At 51.6% G+C, this 13,968-nt stretch overlaps 1 long non-coding RNA gene across 1 annotated transcript; it reads left to right on the forward strand.

Moving 5' to 3' along the window:
• The first annotated feature begins 6,499 nt into the window (after positions 1–6,499).
• LOC123379353 lies at positions 6,500–12,991 on the forward strand. The gene is made up of 2 exons (XR_006583743.1): positions 6,500–6,592; positions 12,617–12,991. It is a non-coding gene; the product is annotated as an uncharacterized LOC123379353 (long non-coding RNA).
• Positions 12,992–13,968: the final 977 nt, after the last annotated feature.

Genomic DNA, 13,968 nt, shown 5'->3' on the forward strand with positions numbered 1-13,968 from the left:
AGACAGAGGGAGACGCAGAATCCGAAGCGGGCTCCAGGCTCCGAGCTGTCAGCACAGCGCCCAACTCAGGGTTCGAACTCACAAACTGTGAGATCATGACCTGAGCTGAAGTCAGAGGCATAACCGACGGAGCCACCCGGGTGTCCCCCGCTGAGTCATTAACTAACTTACCCAAGGTCACCGTCATGGTCACGTTGGAGTACCAAACCCTAGTCCCTCAGAATTTCCTTATTTGGAGATAGGGTCTTTGAGAGATGATCAGGTTTAAGTGAGATCAGTAGGGTGGGTCCTAAAATCCAATGTAACTGGTGTCCCTCTGAACAGGGGTAACTTGGGCAGATACCCTAGCATTTAGCAGGTCCCCTAAGTAAAGTTTCTGCTTCCAGAAGCTTCATTTGGTTGCTGCTCATAACACCTAAAATAATACTGCTAAATAATAATAATAATAATAATAATAATAATAATAAATCAGTGTGAGCACCATCCCAAGGTGTGCTGGAATTTTTTTTCCATAATAATTCATTTGGGCCACCCAGGCAGTAAGGACTAGGAGATGAGTAATTAGGAGAAGAACCCCGGGCTCTAGAGGTCTGAATGACAGGCGTGGGTCGAAATCCCAGTTCTAAAGCCCACCAGCTCTGTGTGATCTTAGGCACATCACTCCAGACCCGTCAGCCTCAGCTTTCCCAATCCATAAAATGGGTATAGCAATAGTGCCCACCTCATGGGGTTTTCACGGAGGCTAAGTGAGACGATGCCTGTAGGAATCAGCCCAGCGTCATTCTCTGCACATTGTACTCCCCCCATAATGAGCTATTGTTGTGACTCTGATTATCACTATGATGGTGGCTTTGTCCTACTGTCCCAGGAGGACGGAGGGGAGTGGCTACCCGCGACTGGCTCTCCTTGTTAAATCTCTGCTCCAGGTCCCCCCTAAGGGGGCGGGGGGACACTCAGAAGACACTGGGGAGTCAGGAGAGGGCTGTGGGGCCCTCACCCGGCTCCTGCGGGAGTCACGTGGGTGGTCACATGCGGAGCACGAGGCACTGTCTGCGTCTCCGTCACATTCCCGGGAATCCTTAGTGACAGAGCCTGAGCTGCTGTCCCACGGGATGGCTTTGCCCCACGCAGGATAGCGCTACGCCCCCCACGTGGTGCCCGGCAGGCATTGCTAGCTGGGCCTGAGACAGCTGCCACGAAGCCACCAGAATCCGTGACAGGATGGACGTGTCTGGTGGAGAAACCTCTCAGAAGAGGTGGAAGGAAGACCAAGGACTGGTGCCACCAAGAGATCCCCCTGGACCTGTTGCTTCTGAGAGACAGGCTGGGTGTCCCTCCACCCGCAGGACGCAGCAAACGTCCAGCAACACTGACCAGAAGCCTGACACTTTGTGGCACAAAGGGGGACCCCAAAAATGCCCCTGCCCTCGACGCATTCGTCGTCGAGAAGGAGGGAAAGACCAACACATCTTTTCGTTGTTGTATTTTGCTTTGTTACGTGATGAATGACAAAGGCCAGATCTCCCGAATTTTCCTGCCAAAGCCCAGAAATAAATGATAAAAAAATAACAAAGGAAAAAACCCAAGTCGTGTAAGAGAAAACTGGGAGTCCAGCCTAGGGGGAGGACGGTGGTAGATGATCGACCTTTTGTTTTCTTTAATTTTCTTTCTTTTTATTTTTCTATAAAGTTTATTTATTTTGACAATGAGAGAGTGCACAGGAGGGGCAGAGAGAGGGAGAGAAAGAGAATCCCGGGGCTCAACACGGGGCTCAAACCCAGAAACTGCGAGATCATGACCTGAGCCTAAACCAAGAATAGGATGTTTAACTGGCTGACCCACGCAGGCACCACTTTACTTTTATTTTTCGGGCAAAAGTAACACATGTCCCCAGTAACGAAAAGGAAATCGGGCTTTGGAAAGAGTCCCGTCTGGATCCCCACCCCTCAGCTCTACTCCGATCCCGGATGCGCGCTGATCCATTTCTCACAGCCCCTTGCATGGATCGCTCAGCCCCACACGGGCACATGCATGGACATCCAGTCCTTTGCATTTTCCGCTTTGTTGCTTAAACTATTCAGCAATTCGGTTACTGAATTACATGATCTTAAAGACCATTCTATACGAACATATAGACCTAATGTATCGACCTCATGGCATAATCATGCCACAAAGCCCAAACCAGGTGGCTTTCTTTTTTTAATTTTTTTTATTTTTTTAAAATTTTTTTAACGTTTATTTTTGAGACAGAGAGAGACAAAGCATGAACGGGGGAGGGTCGGAGAGAGAGGGAGACACAGAATCTGAAACAGGCTCTAGGCTCTGAGCGGTCAGCACAGAGCCCGACGCGGGGCTTGAACTCACAGACCTCGAGATCATGACCTGAGCCGAAGTCGGCCACTTAACCGACTGAGCCACCCAGGCGCCCCAAACCAGGTAGCTTTTGAGCATGAAATGAGGTGGTGTTAAGAACCAGGACTCCCCAGGGGGGCCTGGGTGGCTCAGTCGGTTGAGCGCCCAACTTGGACTCAGATCGTGTTCTCACGGTCCGTGAGTTCGCACCCCTTGTCGGGCCCTGTCTGTGCTGACGGCTCAGAGCCGGGAGCCTGCTTCAGATTCTGTGTCTCCCTCTCTCTCTGCCCCTCCCCGACTTGTACTCTGTCTGTCTCAAAAGTAAATAAATATTTTTTAAAAATGAAAAAAAAAAAAAAAAAAAACAGGACTCCCTAGACAACCAGGTCTTAGAAGGAGTTGTGAAAAAGCCCGAACCAAAGTTGAGTTGGATACAGTTGGACAATCGAACACATCTTTCCTGAGTGCTCTCCGTGACTTCTAAGCGGGCCTGGGGGTAGGAGACACCTTAGGCTGGACTCACCTCATCGGTCCTCAAATCTGAGGGACTCCTAGGGAAACCCAGTGTGCTAGACTTTGGGGACACGTATGTCATTTTCCTTGTGGATTCTCCTACTTTCCCTTCAAAAATTCCAGCAGTCTCCCTGAGGGTTGATTGAAGATCTATCTGCTTATCTGTTCTATTCTTTTTTTTTTTTTAATGTTTATTCATTTTTTTTTCAACGTTTTTAATTTATTTTTGGGACAGAGAGAGACAGAGCATGAACGGGGGAGGGGCAGAGAGAGAGGGAGACACAGAATCGGAAACAGGCTCCAGGCTCTGAGCCATCAGCCCAGAGCCCGACGCGGGGCTCGAACTCACGGACCGCGAGATCGTGACCTGGCTGAAGTCGACGTTTAACCGACTGCGCCACCCAGGCACCCCTGTTTATTCATTTTTGAGAGAGAGCATGTGTGAGCGGGAGAGGCGTGGGGGGGGGGGGGACAGAGGATCCAAAGTGGGCTCTTAGGCTGACAGCAGAGAGCCTGCGAGGAGCTCAACACACGAACCCTGAGATCATGACCTGAGCCAAAGTCCCAAGATCCAACCGACTGAGCCACCCAGGCGCCCCTGCTCTATCTATTCGGTGAGAGCCCAGGAACCCAGTCTTCAGGGTGAGGACAGGAACAGGAAGCCCAGTTGGGTGGGCCAGTAATCGATGAGTCCCCGCTGTGGGGAGCACCATGGACACAGCCCCCAGACCCTATTCCAGCTGCGCCCTTCCCCACTGAGTCCCGGCTGCAGCCTCCCTTGGTGGACCGGTCCTTCTTCACCCAGGCAGCCGGTCTACACAGGTCCCTGGGCCTCGAGGCCCCTGTTACCCGAGAGTGGCCAGGGCACTGCCCTCCCGGTTCCATCTCAGCCTGATTCAACATGTGTCTTCAAGCACCTAAGTCCTTTCCGAGGAAGTGACGCTGAAGTTGAGGGAGTGGGGCTCATCCGGACAAGGGGGACAGGAGGGGGACAGCAGGGGGGCGGGCTCCATCAGACGGACTCAGTGTGTTGGGCAATGGAAGAGACCACCATGGGGCTGGGCTGTGGGGGAGAGGGGGCAGGCTGGACCTCGTGGGGCTTTCGAGATCGTATCCCCAGAGCCACCGGCAGGAGTTAAAGGAATTCACACGTGTGTGGTGACAGGACCCAAGGTGCCACCCTCCCCACCGTAGAAAACAACTTGGGGTGAGAGGAAAGTCAAATGACAGTCTTGGGCCTCAGGCCAGGGCGCAGGAGAGGGAGAGAGGGGTCATCTCAGAGCCAGGGGACTGAAGGCTCCTGACACATCATTCCAGGAAGTGGCTTCATAGGACTTCGACAGCTTCCTGAGAGGCAGCCGTATCCCTGAGGGCAGGGGTGAGGTGTACAGACTGAAGGGGGAGACAGGGGAGGGGTACGGGGGCTTCCCTGATCCTGGGGGCCAGAGCAGAGGCCTGGGCCCAAGCGGACAGAATCCCAGGCCCCTCTGGCTCACACTCCCAGCTAGGCAGTGGGTATAGCTCAGGGGTAGAGCATTTGCACACTCCCAGCCAGGCCTCTGGAGCCCCAGGCCCCAAGATGGCTGTTCACCTGAGCACCCCCTCCCCCAGCATGGAACAGAAAGCAGGGGAGACAAGGGGACAGTCAAAAAAGGAAAAACACGGCTGGGAAGGTCAGACAGCCCCGGGGACGGGCAGCTCTGCCCCCTCGCCCTCGTGCTCGCTGGGCGCGGACAGGAAGCGGTTGGAACCAGCTCCAGAATTTTGCAGGCGGGGCCGCTGGGGGGGAGAGGTGCCCGTGACCACTAGCCATCGGGCGGCCCCATTGGTCCTGCAGGCTGACCTCACTGCCCAGGCCCGCAGGAGCGCTTCCTGGGGTCACATTCCGCGCTGAAGAGCCCCTCTCCAAGGTCTTGGTTGGCGCCAATGTCTTTTTAGGAACCAAGGGTCTAAATTTAGTGTCCCGGCCTTCGACACCTTCTCAAAATAGCTCCCTGTTTTCCCTCTTGTCCCTGCCCCTTCCTTGGAGAAGGTGAACCCCCTGCATCCCTGCGGTCCGGGTTGGTAAGCTCAGGCCCAAAGCCTTGTATGGGTTTTGTTAGAGGAACCCGTGTCCCTGCCACATGTTCCATGTGACCTGACCCAGAGCGCTGGCCTCTGGAGAGGGTGGCTCACTGGGCCCACCGGGCCAGGGATGCCCCAGCAGCCAGAACTCACGCCTGCCCCCTCCCCGTCCGTCTGCCGTGGCTCAGGTGTGACCCAAACTCAGGTCCCCACCCTCCTGGAAATCGAACCTGAATAACCCCGCCCAGCCTCTACCCGTAGGGAGTATGGGTCGGCTGACCCCTCGACCCAGGGAAGCCTCATTTTCCTTTTTGCAGGTTCTGCCGTTCTTGTGTTGCTGACAATTATTGCTATTATTTTCTGAGCACTTACTATGGTGCCAAGGGCTTCTCGTGCATGATTTATTTCATTTACCTTCTCAGCCACCCTGTGAGGCGGACGCTGGTGGTGTCCCCAAGACTGTGGGGCCGCCAAGGGGCGGAATGGGATTTGAACTCAGGAGATCTGACCCCCGGCTTCTGCTTTACCGGTGTCACCACACAGACACCCTCCCTGGATCCTCACCACTGCCCTTCCTGCACCACCTTTGTCCCAGCCCGTGTCCCGGATTCTCAGATCCTTCTAGGCATCCCAGGCGAGCAGGCCAGAGGGACCGTCCCGCTTGCCTGAGGTCACACAGCAAACTACCCAGCCAGAGCGGAGCACATCAGGGCCTCGGGAAGCTCCTTCAAGCCCCCAGAGTGTCTAATTCATCCAAGCAACCTTTGACTGTCAGGACGAGAAAAGACAATGTAGGTAAAAGTAGATAAGATAAAGAGCCATTGTTTGTTTGTTTGTTTGTTTGTTTGTTTTTTGGAGGGGAGGGGATGGGAGAGGGGCAGAGGGAGAGAGAGACAACATCTTAAGCAGACTTCACACTTAGCCACGGAGCCTGACCTGACAACCCCGGGATCGTGACCTGAGCCGAAATCAAGAGTCGGGCAACCCGCCGAGCCACCCAGGCGCCCCAAGAGCCAGCCACTCTTCCGAAAGGAGCCGGAGACCAGCAACGTTCCTAAATGCTGTCCCCTCCACAGTCAGTGCCCAGTGCCAGGCAGATGGCCACGCCCGCCAGGAGGAGAAGGGGCCAGAAGTGGTGCCACGCCTTGAAATGACCAGAGGGACGGATGATAACCCTGCACTTCCCACGTAAATAACGCAGTTGCTACAAACACCTATCAAAAGGGCAGGTGGACCGAAGCAAGCCGGGTGACAAATAGTACTTGACCTGTGACCTCGGTGCCGGGGACGCAGCAGGGCTTGCGGAGGCCAGCCAAACCCTAACCCTGGAGAATCTTTTGGGGGGTTGCCCTTGTATTGTCAGATGCCGTGGAAAATTCAAAACCTTCTGTAAAAATCTGATGTTTTAATCTTGGCCAAAAATTTTCAGATCTTTCCTGACTGCTGAGTTTCTAACAAGACGTGTATATGGGTGGTATCCAGCCATGGGGGGGCCGGGGAGCCGGTGGGGGGGGGGGTGGGCAGCATTTGCTGTGAGCTTATGCTTTTTTTTGTTTGTTTGTTTACAAAGCACAGTGTCTTGTATAACTGTCACCCCGACCCTGTGAGCAGACTGGGCAGGCCCACCATGTCCATTTGACAGATTGGGAAAACCAAGGCCCCGGTGAGTGAAGCGCTTTGCAAGCGTCACACAGCAGTGGGAGAGCACGGATTTAAACTCGGATCTCTCTGAGTCCAAAGGGGTGCTCTTTCTGCTTGGATAGGTCAAGGCTGTGTGGTGAGGGGAGGGGTGGGGCTGCCTGCAGGAGAGGGAGCCACAGTCTGCATTTCTGCACCGGGCGGGCGAGCTGACCCTACCCTGTTACCTGAACTCCCAGCTCCCAGCTCTCAGCACCTGAGAAAAGCTCAGGGCGGAGCTAAGGCTGCGGAGGTGCTGATGAGGCCGGTGACTCAAAGAGTTTTGTCGTTCGGAAGGCGGCCCCACCCTCCTTGGCCTGGCTGGTGGAATGCAGAAAAGAAGGGTCAGGAGACGGACAGGCATCAGTGATGGACAGAGGCCAACGTCAATCCCAGGAGCTCCAGGCTGAGACCCGCCCCACCTCCGAGGCCACCTCCCCATCTGTAGGCTTCCTGTTTTACCCCCCACCCTGGCCGCTCACCCCCCAAAGCGTCCTCACATCACCAGGGCTTGCCTGCCTCTTGGGGCTCCAAAGCCCTGAGATCCTCCGTGGGGGAAGCGCAGCAGAGATGCCTCCCATTGGATTCATCCGTCCTCAGGGCAGGGATGAACTGATTTGCTGCAGACCCTGCCTTACTGGAAAGCAGCCGGCATTCCTGGTGCCCTAAAGGAGACCCAAGAGAAGCCACAGGCGGCTCCAGGCTCTGGACACCCCAGGCACAAACGCACTGTGGAAACACCTGTTTGGCAGCTACCCTGCCCCTGCTGCCCCCCACCCTTCGCTCACAAACATACGGCCGAGCACCCACCAGTTTGTCAGTGGGGCCCAGTCCTGGCCTTTCCGAGAAAACGAAACCAAAATCCCCCACCCATAGGACTCGGTTCTGTTGGGTTTCTTAAAGCCCTGACCTCTGATATGTTTTAACATCACATATAGACAGTATGATGTTTGCCTTGCCAGGCTTTTTCTAGAAAAGCTGCTATTGTTGAAGTAGAATTTTCCCTCCAGCCATATTTTTTTTTTAATTTGTTTAGTGTTTTTTTATTTATTCTTGAGAGAGAGACAGACAGACAGAGCACAAGCGGGGGAGGGGCAGAGAGAGAGGGAGACACAGAATCCGAAGCAGGTTCCGGGCTCTGAGCTGTCAGCACAGAGCCCAACAGGGGACTCGAACTCACGAACCGTGAGACCATGACCTGAGCCGAAGTCGGACATTTAATCGACTGAGCCACCCAGGCGCCCCCCTCTAGCCCTGTTGTAAAAGAAGCAAGAATTATCAGAAAATCAGGATGATGCCTATTACTGTGATTATAAGTGCACTTGAGAAAGCAGTCTCTGGGACTCTTTTTGTCCCACCCCTCAGTTCTGTCTTACCAGGATCCCATTTCTATCCTTACTCAGGGAACAGTGTAGAGTAAGAAACAGCTGCATGCGGGGGTCTGACCACTGACAGGCCACCAACCCCAGGCCTGTGAATGGGGAGGTAACCAACCCCCACTGACCACCTATTACAATTTGGTGCTCTTACATGCTGACCCATTTAATCCTGACGCTAACCTGAGCATTAGGCATTATTGCTCCATTTTACTGATGAGTAAAACTGAGGTTCAGAGAAATGAAGCAACTTGCCCAAGGTCACACAGCCCTCTAACAGGCAGAGCTGGGATTTGAAAGGAGGTCTGAGTTACTGCAAGTTCTATGCCCTTTCCAATGCACCAAGCATGACTCTCAGGGGAGACAGAATGAGGTTGGCTTTGACCCCTGTGCGTCTGATCCCAGGCCAGAAGGGGGACAGGCCCTCCTGCACTGCCTAGGAACACCCACGCAAAGACAAAGATCTCCTATAAGAGTTCCCCTGCCTCACCTGCTCGCCTGAGGTAAGGGGTGGGGACGAGCCCAGCCTGGCCTCTGGCTGAGCCACAGCGCGGGTCTTCCCCATCTGACCCATCCACCCCTTCCCAGATCCAGGATAGAGCTGGCGGTGTCACTGAAGGGAAAAGAGAGCCTTCAGCGCCACCTGCTGGAGATACAATAGCAGCGTCTGCTGTTTCCCCAGAGCAAGTGCTTCGTGGCCACGGGAGGTGGGGAGGGGGGTGGGATATGATGGAGGGCAGGGAGGGGGCCATGCTCCCTCTCAGGGGATTAACTCCTGTACTTGACCTTATAAACAGGTGTGAGTATTCCTCCTGCCATAAACTTAGCAGTTGTCTTCGGGAAGCTCACAGTAATTCTGCTATGGACATTCCTGCCCGTGTCTTTCGGTGGCTTATACACACACATACACACACACACACACACACACACACACACACACACAGTGTTTGGTTACGCACCTATGCGTAGAAATACTGGATCATGGGGTATGTGCCCGTTCGGCCTCAGCAGCCACTTCCGTATAGTTTTTCAAAATGATTTTACTAACTGACTCTCTCCGGCAGTATATGTCGCTCCACATGCTCATCAATACTGGGTACTGTCTGGGGCGCCTGGGTGGCTCCGTCGGTTAAGCGTCCGACTTCGGCTCAGGTCACAATCTCACGGTCTGTGAGTTCGAGCCCCGCATCGGGCTCTGGGCTGATGGCTCAGAGCCTGGAGCCTGTTTCCGATTCTGTGTCTCCCTCTCTCTCTGCCCCTCCCCCGTTCATGCTCTGTCTCTCTCTGTCTCAAAAATAAATAAACGTTAAAAAAAATTTATAAAAAAAAAATACTGGGTACTGTCAGCTTTTCAACATTGTATCCATTCTGGTAAGTGCATAATGATATTTCACTGTCATTTTAATTTGCAATGGCAAATAATGCTGAGCACTTTTCATATGCCTACTGGCCATTTGAATATGCTCTTCAGTGAAGGACCTATACAAATTTTTCCCAGTCTTCTAGCACATTGTCTGTCATTTTCTTATCGATTGGTAAGGGTTCTGCATATATTCTGGATAGAAATCCATTGTCCCAGATACATATTGCACATATCTTTTTCCACCTGGTGACCTTACCTTTTTCACTCTCTTCATGGAGTCTTATCAGAGCTTCGTTTTAATATAGTCCAGTTGATTAGTCTTTTCCTTCATGGAAAAGTGTTTTTAGACTTTAGGAAATCTTTCAAGGTCGTGAAATGCTCTCCTGGTTTACCTTTTAGAACGTGGATTGTTCTACCCTTCACATTTAGGAACCGGTCTGTGTGTGTGATATAAGAAAGGTATCTCCATTTTGAAACTCGGTTGCTAGAGCACCATGTTTTGAAATAAATTTTTAATGTGTATTTGTTTATTTTGAGAGAGAGAGAGAGCGTGAGTGAGGGAAGGGCAGAGAGAGAGAGGGAGAGAGAATCCCAAGCAGGCATCGCTCTGTCGGTGCAGACGCCAACACTGGGCTCGATCTCACGAACCGTGAGGTCATGACCTGAGCCAAAACCAAGAGTCGGACGCATACGTGACTGAGTCACCCAGGCGCTCAGATACAGCACGATTTCTTAATGAATACGTTAGCTGTCTACTATGGGTGTGGTTGTTTTACATCACGTGACTGTATACACGTGGCTCTATTTCTGGACTATTTTGTTCCATTTGTCCCTGTCTGCCCTTGCACAAATACCACACTGTTTCAATTACTGGAAGTTATTCTAAGCTTGAGCGCACATAGCTTTGTTTTAGCCAACACCGTATGTCCTTACCAACATTCAGAGAAGTGTTTGTGATTCTAGCTATTCCGGAGGGTGTAATGTAGCATTTCATTGTGGTTTTAATTTCTATCTTCCTAATAAGAAATGATGTTGAGTACCTCTTACATGCTTATTGGGCCTTCCTACATCTTTGGGGGGCAGGGGGGAAGCGTCCATTCAGATCTTCTGCCCAGTTTTTACTAGGTTCTGTTTTTACTAGCGGATTTGTAGGATTTTCTTATATACTCTGCATACAAGTCCTTTGCTAGATGAATGGATGGGGAATGTTATCTCCTAGTCTGTGGCTTGCTTTTTCACTCTCACTGCCTTAATGAGCAGAAATGTTTACTGTTAGTGGAATACAAATTATCTACTTATTTTTATACGCGACGCTTTTTGCGTTCGCTCTAAGTAAATTTCACCTACCCCACGGTCATGAAGATATTCTCCTATGTTTTCTTCCAGAAGCTTTATGATCGTAGCTTTTATGTCTAGGTTTATGACCCATCTTAATCCCTACTTTGGGGTTAATTTGTTCCTCCTCTTCCAGCTTCATAAAATGGAAACTTAGGATTTTTATTTTTAAATCTTTCACTTGAAGCTACGAGCTCCCTTCTAAGGACATTAGCCGCTTCCCACAATTTTTTATGTGTTTGTTTTATTATCACTGAGTTTAAAATAGCTCCTAATTTCCCTTTTGATTTCTCCTTGGGCCATGGATTAATTTGGAAGGGTGTTGTTTAACGATCAACTATTTAAGGCTTTCCTAGATAACTTACGGTTTTCGATTTCTCGTTTAGTTCTCTTGTGGTCAGACAACGCGCCCTGAAATTTTAGTGTTCTCCAATTGATTCTGTCACACTGTGCCTCATTGCATCTTTTTCTTTTTTATTTAAAAAACTTTTCTTAAATGTTTATTCATTATTTTTGAGAGAGAGAGAGAGAGACAGAGCACGAGCAGGGGAGGGGCAGAGAGAGAGGAAGACACAGAATTTGAAGCAGGTTCCAGGCTCTGAGCTGTCAACACAGAGTCTGACGCGGGGCTCAAACTCACAGACTGTGAGACCATGACCTGAGCCGAAGTCGGACGCTCAACCAACTGAGCCACCCAGTGGCTTTCCATAAGGAAAAGGCTAGTGTCCATGAGGCTAGTGTCCTTCCATAAGGACAATAAGGAATGTCCTTATTCATCTCCGGCAATATTCCTGGTCTTAACATCTACATCGTTTGATATTACTACAACTATACAAGACTTGTAAGGTCTACTAATGCATAATTTTCCGTCCTTGTAGCTTCAACCTCTTTGTGTCTTTATAGTTCGAGTGTATTTCTTTTGTGGCATCATATGGTTGAGTCTTACTATTGGATACCCTCTGGCCTTTAATTGGAAGATTTTATTCATTTATATTTAATGTAATGTAATTACTTATACCATTGGGTTTAAGTCCATCACCTTGTTACGTGTTTTCTATTTATCCTCTCTTCTTTGTTGTTCTTTTCCTGAATTCTTTGGGGCTAATCGAATAATTTGATATTCCTTATTAGTTTTTTAGCTATACCTTTTTATATTGCTCTAAGGATTATGCTATGCATTATTAACTTCCCAGAGTGTACCTAGAATCAATATTTTACCACTTCAAGTAAAAGGTAAATACTTTAAAAGAGCATAATTCCATTTAAACTCCTTCTTTGTGCTATTAATATTGTATATTTCACTTCTAGGTTATAAACTCCCAAATACAAATTATTACTTTTGTTTTAAACAGTTGACGTTTACTAAAAAATTTTAAAAGCATCTCCTCTAGCATGACAAGCTGAGGGTCTCTCCAGAGGGCAGGCCGGGTGGGCGTCTGGATGGAGGAACAGAATCACACATGGCAGGGCTGGGCAGGAGGAAAGGAAGCAGTCTGGATGGTCCCGCTGCTACGCCCCTGCTCAAAATGTGGTCCGTGGGCCAGCATGATAGAAATGCAGCATCCCGGCCCAACCCAGGAATTACCCGGTCAGCATGTGCACATCCGCCAGAGGCTCCCCACACCCCCCCGCCACCCAGTGGTCTTCATGTACGTGGAAGTTGGAGACGCCCTGCAGTAGAATCATACCTGGGCTGTTTGTAACGCTCACTTGGCACAAGGGAGCAAGAGAGCAAACTCAAACGAGCGTATTCGTACCTGAGGTCAGGATTCCTGGGGCACGTGCAAATAAAGTAATCACAGAAGTGACCTGAGGTGGACAGCGACCCACAGACCATCAAGCCCAACCCCTTCATTTTGCACATCGGGAGACTTTACCGGCACATTTTTCTTGCCCACCATCGATTTTGACAACCGTGCTTTCCTCTCCCTTCCAGGATACCCACCCCTCCACGCCCACCTCTGTCTCTACGGTCAGGGTGGTGCTACCCACTCCAACACCTTCCTTCCAGAGAGGACGTGTGATCCAGGTTAGGCCGCAGACATGGAACTTTTGCTGCGACTACGGGGGAAGAGAGAGGGAAGAGGCACCCTCTTTCCACGAGGATGACGTGGGATCAAAAGCTCTCGGGAAGCCATTCTCTGCCCTCCTGGCATGAGCCACATATACCGGAAGGCCTCACAATGGAAGCTTGTCCAACAGATGGAAGTGCAACATCCTAAGGACAGCACGAGCCCCTGGATCCAGCCATGCCTGAACCTGCTTAACGCTTTTCAGTAGCATGAGCCAATACAACCCCTTTGGTGCTTTAGCCAGATTGAGCTGAGTTTCTGTTACTGTTTGGTAAAATCACGGTGCCCACCCCCTCCTCCCCATGGCCCAGGGTTAGCGTAGGCTTTGTAATGACATGTCCCTCCCCGTCTAATGTCAAAAGGGGCTTCCCCCCTTCCCCACTCTCTGCCCCTTTCTTGGGGACAGTTGGGCTAAAAGCAACTTCTCAGAGAAGTATCTGTCTGCTTCCTGAGAGAAGGGACAAGGGGGGAGAGGAGTGGGAGGTCGGGGCCGAGCCTCTCAGAGCTTTTCCAACGAGGAAGCCACAAAAGGAGGGGAGGGCTCTGGGATAAGACTGACCCAGAGGATAGAGACCTTGGACCTCTGCCAAGGGTGCCCCATCTCGGGGTGCAGAACAAGGCCTGGGATGTCAGCTGCAGCCACGGCTCCTGAGTTCCTTCCCCGTGTGGGGCACACGCTCGGTTCCCGAGATCCAAGATGAAAAAAGACATGACCTCTGTCGCCTCTCTGGGGAGACGGAACGCAGCAGGACAATCCCACGAACGCCAGGAGGCAGGTGCTCCGTGCTGACCATGGGTCATGAAAAAGAACCCCTCGGTTGGAGCGCCACGGATGGCTTCCTGGAGGAGGAGGCAGGTGAGCCGGGCCTCAGGGGAAGAGGAGAGAGGCAAGGGCTGGACATCCTGGAAAGGGAGAGCAGAAGGGAACAGACAGGCCCCGGGAGCAGCAGCCTGGTCTGGAGAGGAGCAGAGAGTGCCACACAGGAGCAGGTGGCGAGGAGCGGTAGGTGAACCACAAGGCTGGGCTTTGCTGGGTGTGCACGCAGAAGCCCTGGAGGGTCAAGTGGGGTCGGGAGGTATTTTTTGGCAACTGTGGCAGTGCGGATGAGAGCAGGTAGAGCAGGTGAGAAGGCCAACGGGGGCTGCCTGCTTGTGTTTGAGGCCTGTCTCTCCAGGCGGGGGTGACAGGGCCACGAAGCTGGGTGGGGAGTTTGAG

The sequence above is a fragment of the Felis catus genome, chromosome C1 (assembly GCF_018350175.1).
Source record: "Felis catus isolate Fca126 chromosome C1, F.catus_Fca126_mat1.0, whole genome shotgun sequence".
Taxonomy (NCBI): Eukaryota; Metazoa; Chordata; class Mammalia; order Carnivora; family Felidae; genus Felis; species Felis catus.